The sequence below is a fragment of the Pleurodeles waltl genome, chromosome 5 (genome assembly GCF_031143425.1).
Source record: "Pleurodeles waltl isolate 20211129_DDA chromosome 5, aPleWal1.hap1.20221129, whole genome shotgun sequence".
Lineage (NCBI taxonomy): Eukaryota > Metazoa > Chordata > Amphibia > Caudata > Salamandridae > Pleurodeles > Pleurodeles waltl.
The window spans coordinates 1,020,846,982-1,020,872,486 of NC_090444.1; positions in this window are offsets into that span (position 1 = coordinate 1,020,846,982).

Consider the following 25,505-nt stretch of genomic DNA (forward strand, 5'->3'; position numbering starts at 1 on the left):
TCCATGGGAATAGTGTTTTTTGACTTGCCTACGTCTTTGGCACCATTTTGCCTATCTTTACAAAAGTTTCCCAAAAAGGTGTGCCTGTAATTCTTATTGCACATGGAAAATATCAGAGTGATCTGTCAAATGAGGGCTGAGAAAAAGGGGTGGGGGGTCAAAAAAAGTGTGTTTCCTTTGTTAATTCCTATGGGAGTTTTGAACACAACTATAGCATTAACCGTTCAACATAATTACACCAGATTTGGCAGAAATTTAGATTGTGTTCCGTAGAATGTGCTTTTTGTTATTTAGTGAAAATCTGTTAAGTAGTTGTTGAGAAATTTAAGGAAATCCAAATGTGTATATATGAGCTTGTGCAGGGAAATGCACGTCTCTGATAGGCTGCCAGCACTCCAGCCAGGAAGTGCTGGCAGCCATCTTGGGATGCGGCTTCAGTCAAGTCCCAAAAAACAGAAAAGAGGGCAGGGTAGGAATATCCTGACCCCTAAGCCTTGGTCTTGGGGGTCCCAGAGGGAACCCAGCATGGCAAAAAAGCATTTTCACAAAATTCGTGAGTTCACTGCAGAAATGGGGAAAAAACAAACATTGTCTCCCGCACTTGTGTTTCAGTAACCACCTGGATGGGCCAGGCCAAGGGGCGTTTCTCCTTTATTAGGCTAAAGGAGTGGGGCGAATGTGGCCCCCTCCTTCTGCATTTTAATACCCCAGGGGCTACCACTTCACCGGGAATCTTAATTATACTCGGGGTGTCTCTCGGTCCCCCACCAGGGCCTGGGGACCACCACCTCCCCAGGGCCACAGTGTAAAAAATACATAGGGGGCCCCATGTGGATCCCCCTAAGGCCCCAGGGACCACCACCTACCCAGGGCCAAAATTGGAAAAAAAACATGTGGGGGCTGCGCAGACACCTCGCCCTGGGGACCACCACCTCGCTGGGGCAAATTCTATTTTAAAAAATGAGGAAGGTGGGCCCCCCTCCCAGGCCATATATGGTACTGGGGACCACCGCACCCCAGGATCGACTCCTGCTATGTCCCAGGGTGCCTACCACTTGGACATAGATGTTTGCTCTGCCAAAGCTCCCACCAAGTCAGAGCAAACACTTTGCTTCCAGCGGACAAGAGCTGTCAAAGTGCTCTCACCCTCTTGAAGCGGAGGTGTCATCTCTTTCCCCGCCCACACATATGCAGGGAGGGAAAGAGATGAAACAATTGCTCTTGCACACAGGGAGCTGCATGTTTAGCAGCTTCCTGTGTGCAATAGCAATGTTGGCTCCTGCAGGAGGTGGGTAGGCATCTGGGACTGGGGGCCTTGGGCCTTCCCCCATGGTCCTATAGCACATTGGGTGCCCTGGATGAGACCAGGGCACCCAGGGACACATGACAGTGCCCCGAGGGAGGGTTCTCTGTGGCCAAAATCATCCCATGGAGGGGGGCGCACAGCCTCCCTCCCCATTAAGTTGTGGTGCAGCCCAGGGGATGAGGTCCCTGGGGCTGAAATCAGTCTGGTGAAGGGGGCCACATGGCCTCCCTCCCCATTAAATTGTGGTGGGCTCCAGTGGTTTGTGTTTATTAGGCAATTGCATATTGAAAAGCAATCTGAAATCCTTCATAGAGGTGAATGCATCTTTGATCTTTTGGAGCACAATCTGTATGTGATAGTGACAAATGGGTTCTTTCTTTTCCTCACCTGATGAGAGCAGAGTCCATGGTTCTCCCTTTAAATTGGTATAAGTATGCAAATGTGCAACTTACCTGGAAGCTCCACCCGCTTGGCCCCGCCCTATCCATCTTAGTAGTATACAAAGGTCTTCCCACATTTTGCCAAAATGATGCACAGCTTACCAAAGGGCCACCGGTCTGTTTCCCGTGGGTTTTGGTGGTGTGTTCCTGATGCCGAGGAATATGAGGACATCCCTAGCAAACAAGGAAGCACTTACATCATATAGCTAAGAGGAAGGAACCATGGTTTGGTGGAGATTTATGTCTTTGTAGTCTTGTTGGCCTCTCTATATGAGGATTCATGTTATCACAGAATTCTGGAGAAAGACCCACAAGGAACAATCACATTGCCAAATGCACACAAGGTCCTTGGAGCCATTTCCTCGTGCTCCATGATGCAGCTGCAGTGTGAAACACACACTGGACAATTACCCAGTGAGGTAGTACTTACTAACTAGTAGAAATTAATTCAGTTGGGTAGACATTTTGTGCAAAACAGTGGACTCTTGTTGAATAATTGGGTAGATGCGGTTCCTTTGCGGCTGAGTTACTCACGCAGCTACTGACACATGCACACATATATTCACACACCCAGTCACAGATGAACTCAGACACTCACTCATATACTTACAACAAAGGGGCTTTGCATGACCTTGTAGATATGGGCCAGCACCCTGGGCCACCAATGGTTGAAAAAAGTAACCACCATTAGGTAATATATATATATATATATATATATATATATATATATATATATATATATATGTGCGTGTGTATATATATATATATGCATGTATATATATAGATGTGTGTGTGTGTGTGTGTGTATATATATATGTGTGTTTGTATGTGTGTATATATATATATATATATGTCAAACCAAGGCCCTTTCAGGTATATATATCAATATATCCGACCAAACAGAGTGCTCGTTCTGAGCTCTGGCGGCCCACCAGGGGTGGTGCGCAAACCGGCAGAGCAAACCGGTAAAATTCAAATACCAAAAATAAACAAATAATTACACACACTCAGGACATCCAGGGAAATGAAGTGAAAGTGGTGAGCATTAATCCAAAACACAATGTTTTTCAGCTGTCCCTGCAGCCTTGATCACGTACATTGCACAGCCAACTATTAACGTTTAAATACAATTATATTATTTTCCAGTGTTTAAAAAATCTAAGGAATGTAAAGAATTAGTTTTTGCTAAATAGTACTGTACAACACGTTTTAAAAATTATGAATGAAATGTCTGTACACTATAACTGCATCATATGTGTATCATAATATTCGGAAGTAAAAATTGTTTTTTCTTGGAAAATAAGGAGACACTCAAAATATTTTTTAATTATTGAAATATAATGCATACTAAATATGGCATATGTTACAAAAAAGTTTAGAAAATGTTTAGAATAATACAATGTCAAACATAGTACTTTATAAAAGCAGCATCAAATTGTGGACATCACATTTCCTATTCCCAATAAAAAACTAGCCACATTTAAGAAGTCTTGTAATTTGAGGAGAGTCAAATATATCACTCAAACTTTAAATTTAACCACATTGAGAAACTGTTAAACTTTGGGTGATTCTGGTTGCTATTCCAACTCCACAGTTCAACATATTAGGAAATTTGTTGAACTTTGAAAGGTTCAAATTTACTAGTGAAGCTTCAAACCTAACCACTTTGTGTAAAGTGCTGGGATTTGAGGGTGCTCAGATTTACTATTCCTACTCTAAACTTAACTACGCTGGTGGAAGTGTTGGGCTATGTGTGAGGTTCAGATTTGCTATTCTCACTCCAGTCCTAATCAGTTTAGTAAAAGCTTTGGATTTTGGAGCTTAATACTTGTTATTCCCACACCAGGCTTAACCACGTTGGGTAAAGTGCTGAACTGTGGGGAGGTTCAGATTTACTATTAACTCTCCAAATCTAACCACAATGGGGAAAGTATTGGAATTTCTCATTAGTCAAATTCACTATTACCACTTAAAACTCAACAACATTGGAGAAAGTGTTGGACCTTTTTTAGGTTCAGCTTTATTATTCCTACTCCAAACTTAACCACGTTCCGGAAAGCGTTGGTGTTTGGGTGGGGGGTCAAATTTACTATACCCACTCCCAACTTAACCACATTGGGGAAAGTTCTAGACTTTGGGGGTTTCACAGATTTAACATATAAACTCCAAATCTAACCACATTAGAGAGAATATTAGACTTTGGGTGATTCTGAGTTACTACTTCCACTCCAAACCTAACCAAACTGAGCTTTGAGTGAAGTCACATTTACTATCCCCGGTACAAACAAAGACATTATGGGAAATGCTGGATGTTTAAATTAAAAAAAAAAATTACTACCATGCATATTTAATACATATTGCACTAAAGGAACACATTACATATATTCATTAGATACTTAACATTTAATATTTTTTTTTATAAAACTTAAATAAAACTGTTAGTGAGGGTGGGTAACTGTTTAGGACATTGAGGTGGTCATTACAACCCTGGCGGACGGTGTTAAAGCAGCGGTAAAAAAATTGCAATTACGACCGTGGCGGAAACCGCCAACAAAGACAGCCACTTTAGCACTCCGACCGCCACGGCGGTACAAACAAACAGCGCGGCGGTCATCGCCAACAGACAGGCTGAAGACAAAGTACCGCCCACAGTATCACAACCTACCAATCCACCACCTTTTCCGGGGCGGATTCACCGCGGAAAAAAACACGGCGAAAACAGGACTTTGAAGGGAAAACGCTCACCTCTACACACCCCACAAGGAATCCGGACGCCATGGAACCAGAGCTGCAGATCCTGCCAGCCCTTATCTTCTTGCTCCTCTACCAGGAGCACGAATGCCGGCGGCGAAGACAACGGTGAGTACTGCACCTACGACACAGGGGAGGGGGCAGGGAAAAAACAGGGACACACACACGCAACACGCAACACCCCCACCACCACCCTCACCCACCACTGCACACACACTAATGCAGCATGATACATTATAGTTACACCCCCCCCAATGCCCCCGGAAGAATGCAAAGACAAAAGAAAATGAGTGTAACCATATATATACACTATAAACCAAATATACACCAAGCTTAGTAGTCCAGGTAGTGCTCCAATAAAGTCCGTGGTACACTGGGCCCACACGGTATGGGCAAGGCCCACACAAGATCCCCGACCATGATGGAGAGAACACTGCAGGGGCATCAGAGAGCAAGAAAACAGGCACCTCAGGGGGAGGAAAAGAGGGGCACCTCAGCCGGTTGAGTGCACACCGCCAAATCCACGTGAGGGCCACATGCCCACTGTTCCATCCTGGGGAGTGCAAAGCCACAGACTCTCAAGTCTCTACAGTGGGTGGGTTGCCCACTGGTCCATCCTGGGGAGTGCAAAGCCACAGTCTCTCAAGTGGATGACAGTCTCCACTGGTTCTGGAGGGGGCATGGTGCCCAGAGTGCTTCATCCTGCTAAGGACTGAGGTAGTGGATGACAGTCTCCACTGGTTCTGGAGGGTGCATGGTGCCCAGAGTGCTTCATCCTGCTAAGGACTGAGATAGTGGATGACAGTCTCCACTGGTTCTGGAGGGGGCATGGTGCCCAGAGTGCTTCATCCTGCTAAGGACAGAGGTAGTGTATGACAGTCTCCACTGGTTCTGGAGGGGGCATGGTGCCCAGAGTGCTTCATCCTGCTAAGGACTGAGGTAGTGGATGAAAGTCTCCACTGGTTCTGGAGGGGGCATGGTGCCCAGAGTGATTCATCCTGCTCGTGACGGACTCAGTAGCGTCAGTGCCCTTGGCGCTCATGGGCCAACGGTGCTTGTGGCAGTGGTGCCCTGTTCAGCGGTGCTTGTGGCGGCGGTGCCCTGTTCAGCGGTGCTTGTTGTGGCGGTGCCCTGTTCAGCGGTGCTTGTTGCGGTGGTGCCCTGTTTAGCGGTGCTTGTGGCGGTGGTGTCCTTTGCAGTGACTCAGTTGCTGGCAGTCCTCTCTGGCCCAGCAGGGCTGGTGCTGGTGGTCCTCTCTGGCCCAGCGGGCTGGTGCTGGCGGTCCTCTCTGGCCCAGAGGGGCTGGTGCTGGCAGTCCTCTCTGGCCCAGCGGGGCTGGTGCTGGCGGTCCTCTCCGCTCCAGCAGGGCAGGTGCTGGCGGTGGCCTCTTGGGCAGCAGGGCAGGTGCTGGCGGTGGCCTCTTGGGCAGCGGGGATGATGGCGGTGGGCTCCTGGACAGCGGGGATGATGGCGGTCTTCTCTGGCGTGCTGCTCTTCCCAGACCTGCTGACTTTCTTGTGGCCCTTCCCCACCTTGGAAGGTGTCGCAGCTGCCTCCACACTCCCACCTGTACCTCTGGGAGCGGCTTTGGTGGCTGGAGTCTTCCTCCTCTCCCACCGGGCACTGGCCAACTTTAGATGCTTCACAGGTGAGGGACTGTCCGTGCTGTGGGTCCGTGCCACACTGGCTGCCCTGGTGGCCGGTGCACTCCAGATTCCGGTGACTACAGGCACCACTGGTCCCGGAGATGTTGTGGCTGAGGTGCTAGGTTGGGACCTGGAGAGACGGGCCCTAGGAGGCGGACGGGGTGGGGGAGGTGTGGGAAAGAGGTCAAGGTTGGACAGGAAAAGTTTTTGGGAAACACTGGGTCGGTTAGCTGGAGGGGGTTTGGGAGTGGAGGAAGAGGTTGTGGTTGTAGGAGGTGTTGGTTTGGTGACTTTGGGTGAAGGTGCATGCGCTGGAGGCTGTTGTGATGTGGATGGCTGTTGGGTGGATGTGTGCCTGCGTTTGTGTATCTTGGGAGGTGGAGTCACAGACACACTGGGAGAGGACACAGGGGAAGTGTGAATGGCAGTGGTGGTGGTGACTGCACGTGAGCGGGGTGTGGTGGTGTGTGTCCTGGTGATGGCAGTAGTGGCTGTAGATGTACTGCATGCAGGTGTGAGTGGAGACGAGACTGGGAGGGAGGAGGGAGACGAGGAGGAGGGGGACACAGTGGAGGCAGTGGATGTTGGTGTGTCTGCATGTGTGTGATGCTTGCATGAGTGCACGTGGGATGTGTGGTGCTTACGTTTGCCTGAGCTTTCCTTGTGTGTTGACGTGTGTGCATGCTGGTCTGAAGATGTGCTTGGGATAGGCTGAGGTAGAGGGGATTGGGTCTGGGTGGAGGAAGTTGGAGGTGGGAGGCTAGACACAGGGACAATGGCTGCCATCAGTGCTGAGGCCAGAGTCTGAAAAGCTCGCTGAAGAGCCGCCTGACCATAATGAATGCCCTCCAGGAATGCATATGTTTGTTGCAACTGTCTTTCTACACCCTGGATGGCATTCAAAATGGTAGCCTGCACAACAGTGAGGGACCTAAGAAGGTCAATGGCCTCCTCACTGAGGGCAGCAGGGGTGACTGGGGCAGGGCCTGAGGTGCCTGAAGCGAAGGTGATGCCCACCCTCCTGGGTGAGCGGGCATGGGGAAAAGGCTGAGGGGCTGCTGGGAGGGTGGTGCTGGTAGGGGGTGTGGCTGTACATGTAGATGCGGGGGCACAGATGTTGCCGCCACCACAAGGGAGCTCCCATCAGAGGATGAGTCAGTGTCACTGGTGTCAGCTCCTGTCCCCGCCGTGGAGCTTCCCTCGCCCTCCGTCCCGCTGGTGTACTCCGACTCCGTTGTCTCGCCCCCCAGGGCCATGTGGGATGCGGCTCCCTCCTGCACCGTTGCCACTGCTCCTCCGCCTGATGATGCTAATGCACACAAGAACAGGGAGACCACAAAAAGGGGGGGGACGACCGAAGAAAGACATGTTGAAGGCATGGATTACAGCTACAGTTGGCGGGCACGACAGACTCAGAAGCCCCCTGCACTACGCAGCGCACTTGGCCTCCACTGTTCAATTCCTGGGACATGGCCTACAAGGCTATGGACGACATCTGCACACATCGATTTCACAGGAGCCTGACTAGGTGTACTTGGCGTGCAAAATCTGCAGAATGAGAGTGTCCTCACCCCCTTGTGGCTGCAGTGATGCCCCCAAGCACCCATCCAACTCCGGGTACGCCACCGCCAGGATCCTGAACATCAGGGGGGTCATGGTGCGAAGGGCACCCCTCCCACGTTGGGAGGCCATCCCCAGCTGGGCCTCCGCCGTCTTCTTGCTCCAGCGGCGAATGTCCTCCCATCTTTTACAGCAGTGGGTGCTCGGTCTGTGGTAGACCCCCAGGGTCCGTATGCCCTTGCCGATGGCACACCAAATATCTTTTTTCTGGTGGGCGCTGACCTACATGAATTTTACAGGGGGAAAAGAAAAGTTATTACCAAATGCACTGTCACAGTCATTGGCCCCCATCCCTACCCTTGCGATTATGCACATGCACTCACCGTCGTTTCATTCACGCCTCAATCTCCCCCACCTTCTTTCATCCACCCCACTTCACACAGTCATAGCCCATACAGCATGCTCATAGTGTATTTACCTGTTTGTCTGGAGGACCGTAGAGTAGCGTGTACTGGGGGAGGACCCCATCCACGAGTTTCTCCAACTCCTCCGATGTGAAGGCAGGGGCACTTTCCCCAGTCGCACAAGCCATTGTCTCTTCCAGACTGAGGTCACAGCAGCACTTACAGTGTAGGTCCTCTCGTGTCGAAGATCAGGTATCGAGTGATTGAACAGATAGATAATGGCAGTCACGTCCGCGGCGGTGCATACCGTCACTGCCGGCGTACATCGTCATTGGCTCCTGGGACCCATAGGGACCAATGTTAACCAATGCAGGACTGTGCCGCGGTCTTCGACCGCCTACCACGACGGTGTACAACGCCAGCGCACTTACCTCACATCCCATTGTCTCACTTTACAGGTCAGGCAGCCGCCATTTCAGGGGCCCACATGGCTTAATTTTTAACTGCATCACACACATACAGGCCAAATATCGGATTATGATACGTGTTCGTTGTAAGCTGTGTTTACGTACCTCTGAGTTGTTTGACTCTGTGCTCGCTGTTGTCCTTCATAGGCACCGTCCGCTGAGACATGTGAGGAGATGGCGGCATCCTCCGGTGTACAGACCGCTGGTGGTCCTGTCGACAATGGAGGAGCGACATGTGATCATCACCTACAGGCTTGACCGTGCCACAATCCAGTAACTGTGTGCCCAGTTGGAGCCAGACCTGATGTCAGCTATCCGCCATCCCACAGGAATCCCCCCTCAAGTGCAGGTGCTGTCAGTACTCCATTTCCTTGCAAGTGGGTCATTTCAAACAACAGTGGCCATAGCATCAGGGATGTCCCAGCCTATGTTTTCCAACGTGTTGTCCAGAGTGTTGCCTGCCCTGCTGAAACACAGGCGGAGCTACATCGTTTTCCCTCAGGTGGGGGATTTGCCTACAGTGAAAGGAGACTTCTATGCCCTGGGACATATCTCCAGCATCATAAGTGTCATTGATGGGACACATGTGGCTTTTGCCCCCCCCCCCCTGCAGGAGTGAACAGGTGTACAGAAACCAGAAGAGTTATCATTCCATGAATGTGCAGATGGTGTGTTTGGCAGACCAGTACATCTCCCATGTGAATGCCAAGTTCCCTGGCTCAGTGCATGACGCTTACATCATGCGGAATAGCAGCATCCCTTATGTGATGGGTCAACTCCAGAGGCACCGTGTGTGGCTATTAGGTGAGCACCTGGAAGCAAGTCAGTGGGAATGGTTGTCTGGGGATATCACTCCAGGTTAGTGTGTGTCTAACAGTTGTCCCTCGCCATTTGCAGGTGACTCTGGTTACCCCAACCTGTCATGGCTACTGACGCCAGTGAGGAATCCCAGGACAAGGGCAGAGGAACACTACAATGAGGCCCATGGGCAAACATGGCGGATAATAGAGCGCACCTTCGGCCTCCTGAAGGCCAGGTTCCGGTGCCTCCATATGACAGGTGGATCACTATTCTACTCACCAAAGAAGGTGTGCCAGATCATCGTGGCCTGCTGTATGCTTCACAACTTGGCTTTGTGACGACAGGTGCTTTTTCTGCAGGAGGATGGTCCAGATGGTGGTGTTGTTGCAGCTGTGGAGCCTGTGGACAGTGAAGATGAGGAAGCAGGAGAAGAGGACATGGACAACAGGAACTCGGTGATCCTGCAATACTTCCAGTGAGACACAGGTAAGTGTACTTTAAAACTACTACCTCTCTACTGTCTGTCGTTTTCACCCAGTGTATAGTCACTGAGTTGTCACTTTCCCTTACGATTTTACAGATGTGGGTCCCACTGTGTGACATCTGCTTTGATTCCTCATGGACTAGAGCTGTGTGACATAGGTATGTTGACATTACAATTGAAAGTGCATTTTGCCACAATAATTTCTAATACACTATTCCGAAATCACAGACTGACTCCAGATTGTTTTGTGCTTCAAGGGTGTTTATTTATGTGCTCAATATTGGAGGGGGTTGCAAAATGGTGAGGGTTGATGGTGGAGGAATGTCCATGGCAGAGTCCAGTCTATTAGTCTCGCAGGTGCATTGCCCAAATGGGCATAGGAAGTGGAGCTGGGGCAGTTTAAGGATGGCCAGGTTGACAAAGTAGGCCAGAAGGATGACATTCAGGGTGGTCTTATTTCTTGGCGGGGGTCTTGGCATCATTCTCTGTCTTTGTCCTGGATCTCAGGGACCGTTTGCAGGGTGGTTCTCCCTCTGCAGGGGGTGGGGTGCTGGTGTGGTGGTCCTGTGGTGGTGCCTCCTGTCCACTAGCGCCGGCGGAGGTGGTGGGCAGTTCATCGTCCATGCTAGTGTCAGGGGCCCCTTGTTGTGCCACAGTGTCCCTCCTGGTGTTGATTATTTCCTTCAGCACCCTACGATGGTGCCCAGGATGGAATTTATGGCTCTGAGTTCCTCCCTGAAGCCCAAATACTGTTCCTCCTGCAGGCGCTGGATCTCCTGAAATGTGGCCAGTACCGTTGCCATCGTCTCCTGGGAGTGGTGGTAGGCTCCCATGATGGAGGTGATGGCCTCGTGGAGAGTGGGTTTCCTGGGCCTGTCCTCCCCCTGCCGCACAGCAGCACTCCCAGTTCCCTTGTGTTCCTGGGCCTCCGTCCCCTGGACGGTGTGCCCACTACCACTGCACCCAGGTCCCTGTTGTTGTTGGGGTGGTGGGTTAGCCTGGGTTCCCTGTAATGGTGGACACACTGCTGAATAACGTGTCCTGGGGACAGAGGTATGGGCCCGCTGGGTGGGTGCTGTGCTGGTGTTTCCAGAGGGGGGAAGCTCTGTGGTGGCCTGTGACTGTGTCAGGGGAACCGACTGTCCAGAGGTCCCCGATGGTCCGGGCTGGTCATCTAGAACCAGTTGGACAGAGGTGCTGACATCACTGTGGGCCTCTTCTGTTGGTGGTGTGGACATGTGTGGACCCTCCTGTCCGGTGACGTTGGGTAGGGGTCCTGCAGGGGTATAAAAGGATGTTTATTACATCTGTGTATGCCATGGTGTGCAATGGGTGGGTGTCCGTGTACCCCAGTGCTTGCATTCCTGTGTAGGACCTTGTGTGGTGATGGTTTAGGGGGGTGTATGGGTATGTGCAGTGGCCATGCTTTGGTGATGGGTGTCCATGCTTTGTTGTTGCATGCAGGGCTTGGTGTTAGGATGTGTGGGTTGTGATAGTGGGACATTTGTGAGGAGTTGGAGTGATGGGGGTGTGGGTGTGGGTGAGGGTGGGGCTATGTGATGGCATGCAGGTAAGGTGGGGGATCGTAAATAGTTAAGATTTGACTTACCAGAGTCCATTCCTCCATCTACTCCTGCGAGGCCCTCAGGGTGCAGAATCGCCAAGACCTGCTCCTCCCATGTTGTTAGTTGTGGGGGAGGAGGTGGAGGTCTGCCGCCAGTCCGCTGAACCGCAAGGTGGTGTCTTGAGACCATGGAACACACCTTCCCCCGTAGGTCGTTCCACCTCTTCCTGATGTCATCCCGATTTCATTGGTGCTGTCCCACTGCGTTGACCCTGTCCACGATTCTTCGCCATAGCTCCATCTTCCTAGCAATGGAGGTGTGCTGCACCTGTGATCCGAATAGCTGTGGCTCTACCCGGACGATTCCCTCCACCATGACCCTGAGCTCCTCCTCCGAGAACCTGGGGTGTCTTTGCCGTGCCATGGGGTGGTGTGGGTGCTGTGTGGGGTGATGTGTGAGGTGATAGGTGGGGTGATATTTAGTGGTGTGTTGTGTGAGGTGCGTGGAAGTTCTGTGGGTGATGGTATTGTGTGCCTGTGGATGCTTGGTAGTTGTTTTATGGTGTCTCTCTCTGGCCTTTGTTCAGGATTTTGGGTAATAGGGGTTTTTGGGTGATGTGGGTGTGTGTTTTATATTGTATTGAGTGTGTGGGAGTGGTGTGTGTATGTGTATCAGGTGTGTGTATTTGGAATTGTCCAATGTGGCTGTGTTTTGTATGTGTGTGCGTATTTTGAGTGCGGCGGTGTGTATCGCCAATGGAATACCGCAGTTGAAAGAACGCCGCGTGGATTCGTGGGTCGTGATAGTGTGGGCGTATTTCTGTTGGCGTGACGGTGGAGGTTTTGTTTTCGCCAGTTTATCACTGACCTTTGGTGTGGCGGACTTGTGTGAGTGTCTGAATTTTGGTGGATTCCGTGCTGTGGGTCATAATGACCGCAGTGGAATGTTGTTGGTCGGTCTGCTGCACGGCGGTAAACGGCTTTTACCACCAATGTTGTAATGAGGGCCTAAGTGTTTCATTTAAAGGAAGATATTTAAATTATTTTATTATTTATTAGACATTTAATATGATGGTTTAATGTGATGTGATATTTTATTTCTTAGTTTTAGGTTAATAATTAATTTACATTTATACTTTACTTTGCATTATGGATAAATATATATATTTTTTAATTATAGACTTCATTAAATTTCGCTATATGCTGGTGTTCAAAATTGTCCAGTATTTTATTTATATTGAGTTCATTCGGTCTAGAGATCTAGGCCATTTAAAATAACAAAGTTAACAATCATACATAATAAATAGTGTTTGTTGAAAAAAAATAAAATAAAAAAAAATAACAATATAAAAACAGTAGTAATCAGGACAATATTAGAATAAGATCAACAAGACTAAATATTTGGTTATAGATAAAAAGTACAATAAATAAGACATGGCTTAAAATGTTAAGAGAGAAAGGATAAAAACTAGGATATAAAATTCTGTCTAACATACCAATGAGTGCAAATATTTCCCCGTAAGACCTGGCCCTCGTCAATCCTCATATAGGGGACAACAGGCTCCTGCTAAAAAATTTCTACTGATACTACTAACAAATAACAGCTGAGACTCCTTCTGTCGACTAATGTCAGGATGACTCACATGCCCTTTAAAACAATAAGCCTACGCCGGATGTACCAGGCCTCCGCTAAAAATTTGGTAACTGTAATAGCTACCACGGAGGATGTGTCGTATGTACAAATTCTGGTGGCGTTTGCTCTATCGTGTAATGACATGTTTTTGCAGAGGGGAATGATCCACCTCCCTCTGGGACTCTTATACAAAGGGCAAAAAAATAGTATGTGCTCTATTGTTTCTTTACAATTTTGGCAAGAGATACATCTATCATTTGAAACGATGTTAGATGACCAGTGAGCCGTAAAACCATTAATAGGCAGTGTGCCATATCTTAGTTGGAGATATAAAGCACGGGCGTACGGAGGCATGGGAAGGTTCAAGAAGTTCTCAGGCCAGGGCTCGTGCTTGAGTTGGAGGAATTCCATTGTTAGCCTGCCCGCCCCTTTTTGATGCAAGGAGTCTTCATTGACTTTCTCTCAATATCTTTTTGTGACAAGTTTCCTTGCATTATCGGGGATTTGCTCCGGGTATTTCCAGTAGGAAGGAAAACCTATTTTGACCCAGGCAGATTTCATTTCCTTCAACCATGGAATTTTCTCCAGTGCTTGGGGGGTGGCTATGAGCTCTCTTATGGCCAGCCTGTATGGTTCAAGTTCAACAGATTTCCATAAACGAATCCAATAGGAAAGAGGCCTTAGGGCTGCTGTGGTTTTAATACTGTTTAAATGTTCCTATGGTAATGACAAACTCTACCAACAGATGAAAAGTTACTAGTAATAACCTCCAAATCATAAATTCTGCTGTTTGAGGCTCCACACTCATTTGAGGTTGTGTAGACATGTGGACACGATTCACAAAGATAACTTACAGTTTTGAGAAAGTTTACACTTTTGGGTAAGTTTACAACCTTTCTGTATTCACAAAACAATGAAATAATGAATATGTGCTATTTTGTATCTTCTTTTAACATTAGTTCACATATATTTGACATTTTAACTGTTTAAAATACTTTAATTAAATGTAACAATACTCCCATTGGTTTTTACTTTTTATTCATAGTTAGTATTTTTTAGTACATTTATATTGCCATTATTATTACTTACATAATAAATATGCAGTATTTTTGTACACATTTTAAACATTAATGTACATTTATTTATACGTGTTACCATTTAAATAATTTTAATAATTTAATGATATTTAACACTATGGGGGTGATTCTCACCCTGGCGGGCGGCAGAGGCCGCCCGCCAGAGTTCCTCCCTCCAAAATACCGCTCCGCGGTCGAAAGACCGCTGAGGGTATTTTGGGATTTGCACTGGGCTGGCGGGCGACCGCCAAAAGGCCGCCCGCCAGCCCAGTGCAAATCATCCTTCCCACGTGGACGCCGGCTCAGAATTGAGCCGGCGGAGTGGGAAGGTGCGACGGGTGCAGTGGCACCCGTCGCGTATTTCAGTGTCTGCAAGGCAGACACTGAAATACAAAGTGGGGCCCTCTTACGGGGGCCCCTGCAGTGCCCATGCCATTGGCATGGGCACTGCAGGGGCCCCCAGGGGCCCCACGACACCCCATACCGCCATCCTGTTCCTGGCGGGCGAACCGCCAGGAACAGGATGGCGGTATGGGGTGTCAGAATCCCCCATGGCGGCGCAGCAAGCTGCGCCGCCATGGGGGATTCCCAGGGCAGCGGAAAACCGGCGGGAGACCGCCGGTTTTCCCTTTCTGGCCGCGGCTGAACCGCCGCGGTCAGAATACCCTGTGGAGCACCGCCAGCCTGTTGGCGGTGCTCCCTCCAACCCTGGCCCCGGCGGTCCATGACCGCCGGGGTCAGAATGACCCCCTATTTGTCTATCCCCCAATTCTAAAGGTGAAAAAGAGTGAGATATCTGATGATGACCTTCAATTACCATGCTTGGAACCAACAATTGACATGCCAGACCAAACAATATTAAGAGCTTTACACATGAAGAGAATAGTTTGCTCCAATGTAGAAGTAGAAGGAAAAACAAGATGAAAGTCAAGAATGTTTGTTGAGTCACAAGATATTAACTGGAGATTAGGGTGTTTAGATTTTCACTTGACTGTGAACTGCTCCAAAGGCAAAATGGTAAATGCTGTAAATTTACTGTTCAAATTTCTCCAGCATCGTCTGTCACAAATCATCTAACAGCTGTCATTGCTAAAGACTCCAATTGCTAATGACTTCAACGAATCACATCTAAAAGCAATGATCATGAACAATTTGTACGACAATAACAATGGATTGTTTCGTTAATTAATATGATAAATAATGATATGTTTATCAATATTAATAGTGGCAATGCTGGCGGGACGCATTGTTAGTCCGAGGGCTGCCCTACACTGAGCTGAACCTCACCCTGGAGGGACTCCCTATTCCAAGGTGCACCACTGTCTTCCCTGAACTACCACACCTGCGCTGACGGGGAGGCGCTTACACAAAGCTCATAGCTCTGCCTCTCCCCCTGCAGTGCGGATGCATAGTTGGTATGGGGGGCTGCCCTGCGCTGAGCTGACCTCACCCTGGTGGGACTCCCTGTCCCATGGTGCACCGCTGTCTTCCCTGAACTATTACAGCTGACTAAGGGGTAGGCGCTAGCACCGAGCTTATAGTGCTGCCTCTCCCCTCTCGATGCAGGGCTCATCATTGGTCTGGTGGCTGCCCTACACTGAGCTGACCTCACCCTGGTGGGACTCCCTGTCCCAGGGTGCACCACTGTCCTCTTAGAACTATCATAGCTGCGCTGAGGGAGAGGTACTTACACCTGGCTTATAGCACTGTCTCTCCCCCCGTGGCACGGGATGCACATGGGCCACATTTGGGCGAAACACGAGACAAGGGCAGGCCCATCCTGCACCTGTCAGCCCCAGGAAGCGGCAGGGCCACCCTCCTTGGTCCTGCACTGGGGTTCTTGTGCAGATATCCCAGAACATCCAAGTGCGGCCACTTTAGCTGTTAAAGTTTTACAGACCTTCTTTCCTGACTTGGGCCTTATTGAATTGTCAATACATGGCCAGGGGGATTCACTTTTTTTGGGGCCTCTCTTCTGTTAAGTTGTTCTTGATTTTTCATTTGGACTGTGTGTACTTCTTTATTTCTTTAAGCATTTTTATGAGGTTTTAAATTGGCCCTAATTATTGAGGGTATGTAAGCCAATTAGGGCTCAAACTGGAAGTGTGATTTCCTTGACAACTAGTTATTGGTTTAAGGAGCTAGGATAGAGGGTGATTATAACTACAGTCTTTTTTAAGACAGAGATTGTGTTAGTTGTTTCTCACTCCAGACGATGGAGAAGAGAAAGCACCCTATGTCTGGTGCAAGGCTAAAACCATAAATACTCCATGTGCGTCCCTAATAAATTATATCATAGGGGCCATGGGGGCAGTTGAATAGGAAATCATGAGTGTGGAGGAGACCTTATCTAAATGTGTTGAGGAAGCGCCACTTCCTCTGCAACCAGAGAGTGTAGTGACTGTGATAAATCACCTAGAATCACGGCGGCGAACATGATAGAAAAGAGCAGTAATGGATAGATTCAAAATCATTCAGATTCCGTATCCATTTGTGAGGTTGATTCCCAGCCACCGTTAAAACACTCTAGCACATCAGGGATTCCCCCTAACACTATTGTCCCAATGGTTGAGGAAGCCCAGGCAGCAACACTTATTTCTAAATTACCTATAAAATTAGCTTCTGCTAATTTAACTACAAAAAGGTAACGGGCAAGGCCTCATCTAATAATCTGAAATCCTTATTAACTCAAGTACAATCTTTGGAAACTTTTGTTAAGTCCACATTGGTTTTCCCTCACTGTAAGTGTGACCCAGGTAGAATGACTTGCCTCCACCTGTGTAGATCTATTAAAAACAGACTTCCTTTACAAGTGGCTCATAGTTTGTTGGATGTTTCAACAGGGCTTAATGCGACTGACATTATATTCACCCATTGAAGAATGGGGTTCTACCGCTGCATCACATCTGCTCTCAGGTGTTTGTAAGACTTCATCTAACAGTGGGCTTTTATTATGTACAGCAATTCACCCACCCATTTTGCAGACAGTTTCCAATTTGCAAACCTCAAGTACCAAGAACAATCATGGCAATTCAATACCCCCCACATTGCGCAAAGCCACATAAGTACAGTGAGAGTTGGAATGACAGGAAGAGTCCCGGAGTTTTTTAATTTACCCCTTGTGGCATCACCCTACGTGGTAGCTCTGGCTAATGTTCCCACATAACCTCTAATGGAAAAGGAATCATGGGTTCACTGAGGAACAAAGCCCTCCATTGGTTGGGCAATAAAACAGGGCCAACACATTATCTTTTTGGGGATGTAAAGATTGATAGGAGAGTGAAATGGGTTGGGAGGGGTCGTAAAATAATACAGTGATTTTGTCTTTTAAAACACCTCTTCTGGTTGGAACTATATCAGACAGAGCAGTCTCTCTTACAGTGTCCCCAATCTGTGTATCACTATTACCTCTAGGTTAATTTTATCAACCAGCAAGCAACTGGGAGGAACCTAGATGACCTTTGACTTCCAATATGGTACTTAGGGAGCACCGCCTTATTCATGCTAGCAACTGTATTGCCAGTTTAGTGCATTGAGATGGTGTTGATTGACTTCTAGTGGAATCTGGATATTTTCAGCAAGGGCCGTTTTTGTCCAACAGGTGTATGCATAATACTTTTGGAAGTCTTACTAGTTCTAATGTTCTCTCTGAATGCGCCATGATTAGGGATTTATTTTGGAATGTTGCAAGCATGCAGAATAAGAGCATAATGGCAGAATGGGTTAAATTTGCTATGCAGACAGTGAAAAGCTGGCCGGGGCCCTGTTAGGGGGCCCCTGCACTGCCCATGCCCCAAGGGCCCCAGGACACCCCTTACCGCCAGCCTCTTCCTGGCGGTGCAAACCGCCAGAAACAGGCTGGCGGTAGGGGTGTCATAATCCCCAGGGCAGCACTGCTTGCAGCGCTGCCCTGGCGTATTATCACCGCTGGGGCTAAAACGGGGGGAAACCGCCGGCCCCGGCGGTGCGACGGCAGCGCTACCGCCGCAGTCGTAATGAGGGCCTCCGTACCGCCAGCCTGTTGGCGGTACAGACGCTATCAGATTGTCACTACTGACATTTGATCCGCTTGTTTGTTAGCAGTGGTCAACTTCTATAACAATGTTCCAACAGTGGATATAAGTATTGTTTTTGCGTCAACTAGACAAAGATTTGGAACCATTGATAACGGTACCTGAAATGGTCTGATTATATTGTGGGGAGATGATTTTAACAGTAGATTGTGTACAAAACCATCAGAAAAGATTTGTGGTCTAACTAATTGCGATAACTCTGCCCAATTAAATTTCTCACATAATTGCTATGGAGATAAGTTAAACAACCTTTTATTCAATTATGATCTGGCTTTCTGTAATGAAATATGTACACCGTCAGTTCCATTTAAGTGTACTTATAATGTCAGAGGGCAAAATTTGATTATAGACTATGTATTGATTACCAACCGTCACTCTCTAAAGGTTGTGAATTTTGCTACCCATAACAATGTTTTCAACGATCATTATCCACAGAGTATTTTTCTTAACCTTACCACTAAAGACACAAATATTGAGAAGTCAAATCCAATCTCTCATGCATTAGGCAATATTGATATTGCTAGTATTAATGGATACTCACTGTGATGGTCCCAAATTTAGCCTATTTAATTCTTAGAACAACTAATCAGGGGACACAAGGAGGCATTCAAGGTTTACCTTGATGATGTAACTGACCCTGAGAAAGTTATAGTGGCTTTTCTGACCATCGCAAGTGGGGTTAAGGATGGCTTATTGGCTGTTAGGAGATGTCCAAGATACAAGAATAAGGGCTGGTTTGACAGTTTCTGCTCCAAAGAACACAGAAGTTCAAAAACTGCGTGGCATAAATCCCCTTGATGCGTGCATGAAATTCAGGTGGCCAAGAAGAACAATAAACTAGCACTGAATCATCAAAGAAAAGGCTTGAGGGAGGAAGTTTGGGAGTCTCTACAAGGGGCCAGTTATTCTAAGGAAAATACTGCAATCTGGCGTGTAATTAACTCCCCATATTTGAGAGTCGCAGACGGGCCCCGTTTGGAAATTGTGATCAGTGAGTCAAACTTGGTATCCCAGTTTTCAAGTATTTATTTGGCTTCTTTCAAAGGGTCGGGTAATTGTGATCACAAGGCATTTCCCAGCTGTACCATTGTCTTGACTCACTTTTGCAGTAATTTATCATTTACATCAGATGAAGTAGTTAAGGCCTTAAATGTAAGTAAAGGGGGAAGACTAAGGGACCTGACAGCATCCCTGTGGATCTTTTCAAATCCAATATTCCTCTGTGGGGACCGTTATTGACTCGGGCCTTAGGTGCGTGTTGTACAGTAGGTTTTCTAGCATCATGGTCAGAGTCTCTTATTGTCCCCTTTTATAAAAAGGGGGACCGACAAAGTCTAGCCTGCTACCGGGTGAATTAATTATTAGATTCTTTGGTCGGATGTATTGTTCTGGATAGATTGCGGGTCTGGGCAGAAGACATTGAAATTCTATCTGATTTATAGTACGATTTCCGATCTGTAGTGGGGACCATTGAGTAGGGACTCAACTGAAAGTTGCTAATTTAGAAATATTGCCTGATCAAACCAGGAAGCTTGTTCCTGTTTTTTGTTGACCTATCATATGCATTTGATTGCTTTGTTCATAATAAGTTGTGGTCAACCATGTTGGACCTTGCTGTGGATCCCCCATACTACAGTTTCTCAGGCAACTTTACCAAGGGTATAGGCAGAGGGTGCGGTATGGATTTAAGGGCGAGTGTACCTGGCCATTCAGCATGGAGAAGAGGGTGAGGCAGGGCTGTGTTCATGCACCCTTTATTTTTACACTATGCATAAACAATTTGGGAAGGGTGCTAGCAGAACACTGTAGAAATCTGTCCCAAATTGGATATCGACTGGTCCCTGCCCTTCTCTATGCTGACAATGCAGTGCTCATGGCATGTACACCCATGGGTTTGAAGCAGCTATTAACACATTTTGGGGGTTATTACAACTTTGGAGGAGGTGTTAATCCGTCCCAAAAGTGACGGTAAAGTGACGGATATACCACCAGCCGTATTACGAGTCCATTATGGGGGTCATTCCAACCCTGGCGGTCGGTGTTAAAGCGGCGGCTAACCCGCCAACAGGCTGGCGGTTGAAAAAATCGAATTCTGACCCTGGCGGAAACCGCCAACAGAGACCGCCACTTTAACACTCCGACCGCCACGGCGGGCCAAACAAACAGCGCGGCGGTCACCGCCAACAGACAGGCGGGAGTCAATGTACCGCCCACCCTATCACAACCCACCAATCTGCCACCTTTTCCGGGGCGGTAGCCCCGCCGATAAAAACACGGCGGAAACAGACATTTCAAACCGAAAACGCTCACCACCATACACCCCACGAGGAATTTGGACAGCATGGAACCCGAATTACACATCCTACCAGCTATTGTATTCCTGCTCCTCTACCAGGAGCACGAACGCCGGCGCAGAAGACAACGGTGAGTACTGCACCTAGGACACAGGGGAGGGGGAGGAGAAAATATTACGGGGACACACATACGCGACACACCCACCCCCACCCACTACAACACACACATCAATGCATAGCAATACATCACTGTTACAACCCCCAAACCCCCCTGAAAGAATGCAAAGACAAAAGGAATAGATCATAAACAGTCGAATATATTGTATTATTGCCTTATAAAAATATCACACATCTAAAACTAATATATACATAAATATTAAAAGTCTGATAATTCTAGCTGTCATTGTCCGTGGACCACTGGGCCCAAATCACATGGGCAAGGCCCACACAAGATACCTGACACCAACGGAGAGAACACTGCAGGGGCATCAGATAGAAAAACTACAGGCACCTCAGGGGGAAGGGAAGGGCGGGCACCTCAGACACATGAGTACACGACCCCAGATCCACGAGGGGCCTCCATGGCCACTGTCCCATCCGGGGGAGTGCAAAGCCACAGTCTCACAAGTCTCTACAGTGGGTGTGTTGCCCACTGTGCCATCCTGGGGAGTGCAAAGCCACAGTCTCTCAAGTCTCTACAGTGGGTGGGTTGCCCACTGTTCAATCCTGGGGAGTTCAAAGCCACAGTCTCTCAAGTGGATAACAGTCTCCACTGGTACTGGAGGGGGACTAGTGCCCAGAGTGCTTCGTGCAGCCCTGCCCGACACAGATGCGGGCCTGCCCCTTCCGCCAATGGGCCAGCGGTGCTTGAGATGAAGGGCCCAGTTCAGCGGTGCTTGATATGAAGGGCCCAGCGGAGCGGTGCTTGAGACGGCGGTGCCCTGTTCAGCGGTGCTTGAGACGGCGGTGCCCTGTTCAGCGGTGCTTGAGACGGCGGGGCCCTGTTCAGCGGTGCTTGAGACGGCGGTGCCCTGTACAGCGGTGCTTGAGACGGCGGTGCCCTGTACAGCGGAGCTTGAGACGGCGGTGCCCAGTTCAGCGGTGCTTGAGACGGTGGTGCCCAGTTCAGCGGTGCTTGAGACGGCGGTGCCCAGTTCAACGGTGCTTGAGACGGCGGTGTCCAGTTCAGCGGTGCTTGAGACGGCGGTGCCCAGCGGAGCGGTGCTTGAGATGAAGGGCCCAGCGGAGCGGTGCTTGAGACGGCGGTGCCCAGTGGAGCGGTGCTTGAGACGGCGGTGCCCAGCGGAGCGGTGCTTGAGACGGCGGTGCCCAGCGGAGCGGTGCTTGAGATGAAGGGCCCAGCGGAGCGATGCTTGAGACGGCAGTGCCCAGCGGAGCGGTGCTTGAGATGAAGGGCCCAGCGGAGCGGTGCTTGAGACGGCGGTGCCCAGCAGAGCGGTGCTTGAGATGGTGGTGCCCAGCGGAGCGGTGCTTGAGATGAAGGGCCCAGCGGAGCGGTGCTTGAGAAGAAGGGCCCAGTTCAGCGGTGCTTGAGATGAAGGGCCCAGTTCAGCGGTTCTGGAGATGGCGGTGCCCTGTTCAGCGGTGCTTGAGACGGCGGTGCCCAGTTCAGCGGTGCTTGAGATGGCGGTGCCCTGTTCAGCGGTGCTTGAGACGGCGGTGTCCAGTTCAGTGGTGCTTGAGACGGCGGTGTCCAGTTCAGCGGTGCTTGAGACGGCGGTGCCCAGCGGAGCGGTGCTTGAGATGAAGGGCCCAGCAGAGCGGTGCTTGAGACGGCGGTGCCCAGCGGAGCAGTGCTTGAGACGGCAGTGCCCAGCGGAGCGGTGCTTGAGACGGCGGTGCCCAGCGGAGCGGTGCTTGAGATGAAGGGCCCAGCGGGGCGGTGCTTGAGATGAAGGGCCCAGCGGAGCGGTGTTTGAGATGAAGGGCCCAGCGGAGCGGTGCTTGAGACGGCGGTGCCCAGCGGAGCGGTGCTTGAGACGGCGGTGCCCTGCGGAGCGGTGCTTGAGATGAAGGGCCCAGCGGAGCGGTGCTTGAGACGGCGGTGCCCAGCGGAGCGGTGCTTGAGATGAGGGGCCAACGGAGCGGTGCTTGAGATGAAGGGCCCAGCGGAGCAGTGCTTGAGATGAAGGGCCCAGCGGAGCGGTGCTTGAGACGGTGGTGCCCAGCGGAGCGGTGCTTGAGACGGCGGTGCCCAGCGGAGCTGTGCTTGAGATGGAGGTGTCTAGCGGAGCGGTGCTTGAGATGAAGGGCCCAGCGGAGCAGTGCTTGAGATGAAGGGCCCAGTTCAGCGGTGCTTGAGATGAAGGGCCCAGTTCAGAGGTTCTTGAGATGGTGGTGCCCTGTTCAGCGGTGCTTGAGACGGCAGTGCCCTGTTCAGCGGTGCTTGAGACGGCGGTGCCCAGTTCAGCGGTGCTTGTTTGAAAGGGCCCAGTTCAGCGGTGCTTGTTTGAAAGGGCCCAGTTCAGCGGTTCCGGCCCAGGCATGGGTGTCACTCGCCACCTGGCATGTGGCTGGCAGGGCCTTCCTGCCCATCTGTACGTTGGCTTGCGGGGCCCTCCTGGGCTGCCGTACCGGGCCTCTGGGTGTCCTCCTGCACACCTGGGAGGGGGCTGGTGGGGCACTCCTGGGCAGCTGGCCTGCTGCCGGACTTGTCGGCGTGCTGCCCTTCCCACCCTTCCCTGGTCGTCTGTGGCCCTTTGACACCTTTGGCGGTGTGCCAGGTGGCACCCCACTTCCAGACGGAGCCAGGGTAGGGATTTTGGTCCCTGGTGTCCGTGGCCTCTCGCGCCGGGCACTGCTAACTTTTAGGTGCTTTTCCGGGGGTGGGCTGGCCGTGCCTTGGCTCCTCGCCGGAGTTGTTGCCCTAGAGGGTGGGGGACTCCACAGTCCTTGGACAACAGTCCTGATAGGTCCTGGTTTGGTGGTGGCTGAGGTGCTGATTGCAGTCTTATGAGATGGACGGGGTGGGGGAGTTGTTGGAAAGAGGTTAAGGTTGGCAAGGAAAAGCAATTTGGAAAGAGAGTGACGGGTAGGTGTAGTGGGTATGGGAGTGGAGGAAGAGGATGTGGTTGTAGGAGTGTGAAGTGTGGTGTCTTTGGTTGCAGGTGCTTGGGCTGGAGGCTGTCGTGAAGTGGATGGCTGTTGGGTGGGTGGCTGCTTGCGTTTGTGTGGTTTGGAAGAGGGGGTGACAGACACAGTGGGAGAGGACACAGGGGACGTGTAAATGGTAGTGGGGTGGTGACTGCACGTGTGCGGAGTGTTCTGGTGGGTGTGCTGGTGATGGACGTAGTGGCTGAAGATGTTGTGCATGCAAGTGTGAGTGGAGACGCCACAGGGAGAGAGGAGGGAGACGAGGAGGAGGGGGACACAGTGGAGGCAGTGGCTGTTGGTATGTCTGCATGTGGATGTTGCTTGTGTGAATGCTTGTGTGATGTGTGGTGCTTATGTCTGGATGAGCTTCCCTTGGGTGTTGAGGTGTGTGCAGGCTGGTCTGTAGGTGTGTCTGGGATAGGCAGAGGTACTGGGGATTGGGTCTGGGTGGAGGAAGTTGGAGGGAGGAGGCTAGAGACAGGGACAATTGCTGCCGTCAGTGCTGAGGCCAGAGCGTTGAACGATCGCTGATGGGCAGCCTGACCCGAATGAATGCCCTCCAGGTTTGCATTACTCCGGTGCACCTCCCTTTCTACACCCTGGATGGCATTCAAAAGGGTAGACTGCCCAACAATGATGGTCCTCAGGAGGTCAATGACCTCCTCACTGAGGGCAGCAGAGGTGACTGGGGCAGGGCCTGAGGTGCATGGGGTGAAGGAGATGCCCACCTTCCTGGGTGAGCGGACACGGGGTGAAGGCTGAGGGGCTGCTGGGAGGGCGGTGCTGGTGCGCTGGGTGGCGGCTGTACCTGTTGTTGCGGGGGGCATGGATGTTGCCACCACCACAAGGGAGCTCCCTTCAGAGGACGAGTCGCTGCCACTGACATCAGCACGAGTCCCCGCTGTGGAGCTCCCCTGGCCCTCCGTCTCACTGGTGAAATCCGAGTCAGTTGCATGGCCCGCCATGGCCATGTGAGATGCAGCTCCCTCATGCTCCGATGCCACTTCTCCTCTGCCTGATGATGCTGATGCACACATGAACAGGAAGACCACAAAAAAGGGGGGGGGAGAAATGAAGACATGTTGAGTGCATGGATTACCGCTACCGTTGGCGGACAAGACAGACACAGAAGCCCCCTGCACTACGCCGCGCACTTGGGGTCCACTACGCAATCCGTGGGACATGGCCTACAAGCCTATCGACGACAACGGCACACATAGATGACACAGGGCCATGGATACCTGAACTTGGCACCCTACAGAGGTGGGGGGCGGGGGCACAGGGCCATGCCTTACGGAGGGGCCTAGCCTACAGAATTCGCCCTGGCCTAGGGAGACCCACAGCCCTCCTCCCCCACCCAGACACCTCCACTGCGCGCAAAGTCACCAGAATGAGACTGTACTCACCCCCTTGTGTCTGCTGTGATGTCCTCACGCGCCCATCCAAATCGGGGTAGGCCACCGCCAGGATCCGGGACATCAGGGGGGTCAATTGACGACTGGCACCCCTCCTACGTTGGGAGGCCATCCCCAGCAGAGCCTCTGCCGTCTTCCTGCTCCCGCGGCGGATGTCCTCCCACCTCTTCCGGCAGTGGGTGCCCCGTCTGTTGTGGACCCCCAGGGTCCGGACGTCCTTGGCGATGGCACGCCAAATCGCGATTTTCTGGTGGGCGCTGACCTATGTGACATGTACAGGGAGAGCAAAATTGTCATCACCTTCTGCATGCTCGATATGAGTGGCCCCCCATCCCCACCCTTGCCATGTGGCACATGCTCTCATCTGTCGTCTGATACATGACTCAATCGCTCCCCTCCCCACCATCTTTCATCCACCCGACTCAACCCAGACATTGCCCACAAAGCATGCTCCCAGTGTACTTACCTGTTGGTCTG